This window comes from Hirundo rustica, chromosome 3 (assembly GCF_015227805.2).
Source record: "Hirundo rustica isolate bHirRus1 chromosome 3, bHirRus1.pri.v3, whole genome shotgun sequence".
Lineage (NCBI taxonomy): Eukaryota > Metazoa > Chordata > Aves > Passeriformes > Hirundinidae > Hirundo > Hirundo rustica.
Window position 1 is genome coordinate 106,456,684 of NC_053452.1, and position 4,804 is coordinate 106,461,487.

General features: G+C 40.7%; 1 long non-coding RNA gene across 1 annotated transcript; it reads left to right on the forward strand.

Annotated features, from left to right (window-relative positions):
* The first annotated feature begins 873 nt into the window (after window positions 1-873).
* Window positions 874-3,016, forward strand: LOC120750960 (uncharacterized). The gene is made up of 3 exons (XR_005700218.2): window positions 874-970; window positions 1,748-1,918; window positions 2,575-3,016. It is a non-coding gene; the product is annotated as an uncharacterized LOC120750960 (long non-coding RNA).
* Window positions 3,017-4,804: the final 1,788 nt, after the last annotated feature.

A 4,804-nucleotide genomic window follows, 5' to 3' on the forward strand; every position in this document is an offset into this window, starting at 1 on the left:
CCTTTGCTGAAGGGTCTGCCGTGAAAATCTTGCTCAGCCATCCCACTAATGTCCTATCCATACAGAAAGCTTGAAGTAGCATTTTTTCTCAGGCCTGGCATTTGTGAAATACTTGTTAAACTACTTCAGATATCATTAGATGAGTGCCAAGGAAACTTAGGAAGAATTCCAGTTAAATGAAAGTAGCTTTCCAAAAATCTGTACATTCTGGACACTCACAAGGGGATCAATTAAGGAATCCCATGAGGTACTTGCAGCGCCAGAAGATGTTATTTTTTTGAGATTCAGGAGCCCAGTATGTATGAAATATTTTTTTAGAAGTAAGAGCAGAATCACATATCCAAGCGGCTGAATTATTAATATTTTTAAAATGTATAACATGATCTCATAAGGAATCTGGTCTTTGTGTTCCATAGTCTATATTGAAAAATTCCACCCCACCCCCCCATTATTTTTTTAAGTTTTGCCCTATCTTCACAAAGTTCACTAATAACCTGAGCACAGTTTGATGGCTGTGTTTTTCCATGAATCACAGCTAGAAGTTCTCTTCTCATGCTTTATGAAACACAAAGTCAAAACAGAATAGTAGAGGGAGTAAAAGGTAAGGTCAGACAAGCAACGCACAACAGGACTAGGAACTGAAGCCAGACAACCTTGTGCTTTCATTGCAAGGTCTTTCTCCTCCTCCAGCCCTTTTAAGCAGAAATGCCTAACACCTTGGTGCTTTCAGCAGGTTTCCATACTAAGCACATCTCTGGAGGTCGGAGGAGGGTGGGAAAATCTCTCTCTGTCAGTGCGTGGGAGGGCCCTGACAGCTGCAGGCGGAGCTGGGGCCCATCTAAACCAATTTGGCAGCTCTTGCTGTGCTCTGGCCTCTGGAGATGATGACCTGGAATGCAAAGCCTCCTTCTTTGTGTGGTCTTGTGCCTATACATGCTGCACAAGCCTAATGCTAGTCCTGCTAGAGGAGGTACGTTATAGAAATTATTCAGGTATGTAGAAATCTTAATTAAAACCCATGAGCTCAACCCAATCCATAAACATCTCAGTCTAATTTCTGGGATGAAAGCTGGAAATCAGGATAAGAAACTCCAAAATGAAGGAAAGAACTACCTTACTACAGCAAATTACTCTGAAAAGAGTAAATATCTCTTTGTTGTAACTTTGAAAAGGGAAAGTTTTGGCCTGGTCTCTACTGTGGCATTATCTCAGACTAAGATAGAAGGTGATGAATTTGTAGGGATACTCACTGGAGAAACTGCTTGATTGCAATCTGGCCTGCTGCTTAAGGAAAATAAAATTGAGTTCTCATCAGGAAACAAGCCTGTATAAGTTAATAGGCTTTAACAATAGCACCTCATTACCTTTTTATAAAACTGCCTGGGAAATGAATGCTGGAAATACAAAGGAAAGCTCTAAGGGATCACAGTATAAAGCAAAGATAACAATATTACAGCATTTCAAAATAATGCATACACTATACTGGATACCACACAGAATTCAGTGACTGGGATTAAGGCCAAGTAAGTTTTTTGAATGGATGTCCAAAGCAGAGGGGAGACCTGACTCATGCTTTGGAATAGAAAAATTATTTCTGGGACAAGGTGTTTGGGAAGCCTGATAGCAGTCAGAAAATAAGGGGGCACTAGCCTCTGTGAATGCTGATGTATGGAAACAATATTATGGTCACTATTACGAAAGTCACATTTGCCAGCAAATAATACTAATGATACTTTTTGTATCCAAGGCACGCCACTTCTTTCCCAGGGATTTTTATTACCTCTGTGCAGTAAATGTTGACAAACATTTACATTTTTGAAAAATTATGAGCACTGTGTTTGTGAACTTGGAGACATCGCTGTTCCCAACAACTGGTCATTAATCAAAGCTGTGGTGAAGAAATTCAGACTCAGTGGAGGTAAGAGCAACAAGAGGAGAACACTTTTGAATGGATGCATGAGCAAACAGCACACACTGCAGAAAATAATGCTTTTATCAGTGAGGTCAGTCACATTGCCTGTAGTAAGGATCATATTTAGGGGTTTTATGTGGGAGCCAGGTCTCCCAAGACTGTCTGAAGGGGGAAATCACCTCTGGAGGATGATGCAGAATATCTGAGTTGTACTGCAATTAGGATATTAATTTAGATACCTTCTTCTTTCCTTATGCTATACTTAGAACCTCAGCAGGTACCTAAATTAAGGGATTAAAATTAGCCAAGACAAATCACATTCCCTCTGCTCCAGTGTGTTCAGTGCCATGAAATATCTCGGGGGGCTGTGTGTGCTCTGTACTTCATGGGATTTTTTAAGTATATCAGGGGCATATTTCCTCTGATCCTGTATACTCAGGGATAATGCTATATTTTAATTAGTGCTTCAAATTTGTCAGGTTGTCATGGTCCGTTGCTGACAAGAGGTGAGGCTTTCATGTGACACTCACTGACTCTTCTGGAATAGCAAAGTATCTTAAATTCATTTCCTTTGAGGGGTTTCTTACGGGAGATTTTGATGACAACCCTGAACATGTGTGGCTAATTCTTGTCTGATAGAGTCTGACTTTTTTGTCTTTGAGGAATGAAGTCATTAGAGATGGACTCAAACCAGAGTGTGACACATTCCTCAGAGGTGGAGAGATGCTTCTTCCACTCCACCGAGGACACCTGAGGGAAACATCAGAGCCTGGACATTGAAACATTTCAGAAGGCAAGGTTCATGTCTCTGACTTCAGTCAAAACTGAGCGTGAGTGCTCATTAAATATTAAATAATAGTACAGTTCAGATCTGAATCCAAACTTCTCATCTTGCACCATTCCAGCTAAGCTGGTTATGAACGGGAACATGGCTCGGAAACCCCTTTGAACTTTGGAGGAATTTTGGTTCTGGATCTAAAAGCTGAGTTCAGTAGTGTGTAGCAAAAGGGAAGCATGAAAGGAAATAATTCAGGATTATTTTTGTAACATATTCAAGTAAACAACAGAGGAAAAAAAGTCAAGTCATCTGTGACTTGTATTCCAATTGCCAAAAATTATCTAAAAATACAAATTAAAAATTTGAAACAGGTTTGTGTGAGTACGCTTGAACCATTTCACCATTTACTATTTCACAAAAGTTTTAACTGTGGAAAAAAACCAACTTTATAACACCACCTGCTGTTCAGCTGGTTTTGACCTGACCCCTTTCTCCTTTTCTTGTTATTATAAACAGTGAGCTCTTTAAGTGAGAGCTGTTTAAAGGATAGGGGCTGTAAGTGTTCCTTCCTAGATCCCAGATGCAGTGGGAGACTGATGGGCTTTTTGATCTTTATTTTATGAGTGTCTGATAAATTGCCTCTGGCACCTGGCAACTGAAATTTCACTATCTGAAAACTAACCCTTATGTCAAACAATGTGGCCAGTCTCATACTCCAAGTTAAAGAGCTGCATGCATTTAAGTACAGGATGTTTTCCAACATTCAGTACAGTATGCAGTGAAGCCCTGCTTCACATATTATTATTAGACAGATCCTCAGCTGATGTAAATTGGCATAACCCCATATGATTAAAGGAGCTGAACTGTTTTACATCAGCTGGCAACCTGGTCCAAAGTGAAACACACATACTTTTGATTTAAAATAGTATTTTGAATGTGATTCTTCAAAGGTTGGTATGTTTCAACTTTTTCAATATATTGCTCTGCAGCCTCTGTTTTTTGTTTCTGAGGCAAGTAAGGAAAAAAAAAGTATTAAGATAAAGGATCATGGATAATGTTCTCTAGTTTGCTTGTTTGTTGGCTGCTGTAGATGGAAACTGAGCTATCATGTATTTGAAATCAAAGTCTCAGACGGTGCTCTGGGTAATGACTACCAAACTGTGTTACTATTTATGCCCTGGGGGAAGATACCCTGGTACCCACTTTGCTTCTCATGCGTTCTGGCATGATAGGAAAACTCATGACTTTTTTGTCAGAATTAAAAAGATCAGCAACACATCTGCCTGAAATACTGGGATTTCTGTCTAGTAGCAATCCCAAAATTTCATATTTTTCTCATCCTCTTTTGCAAGAAGGATTTGTGAGGGAGAACAACAGAAATGCAGGAGAGGACATCATGAGGAGCAATGATGAAGACAGTGGGAGACATACAGATGAATTGGAACCACTGTAAGGAAATTAGTGTAGAGGCAGCAGTTCACCTATGTAAATAAACCAGAACATGGTGCAGTCCTAAGGTTCAGAGGTTATAGGACCCATTCTGTGCATGGGCAGCCAAGGGTGGCTCAGAGGTCTCTGCTGGGCTTCTGAGTGGGAGGAAGGCTTTCAATGCTCCCTTAATCAGGGGAGCCTGGGAATGCCAGCTGGGTAAGACAGGGCATTAAATATCAAATAAAGTAAGGATCTATTTCCTGTGATAGGCATCCAAGTGACATCCAAGTGCAACTGAATTTACAACCCAGCCCTGTGCACAGTCATAATTGTTTTCTGCTGACACATCCAAATTTAAGGTTTCTCCAGAGGAGAACATGTCCTCACCTACCACATGTGCCTCTTCATTTCTTGATGCCATTCTCCACCACCCTGACCTACCTTGCAGAAGGGCTGGGCACTGACTTTGTAAGGATGACAGCATTCAGCACCTAGCGCTGGAGTGCAGGTTAGATGGCTCCATGGGAGACATCCTGTTGGAGGATGATATCCCACCCAGAGTGCTAATAAGATGGTTCCTTTTACAGGAAAGCTCATGCTGGCAAATTGTCTTTGAAAACAATGCTGTTTTCTTAGAGCAGAGCATTCTTTGTTTCCTTGCAGGACAGGCAGCGTGGCTGGCA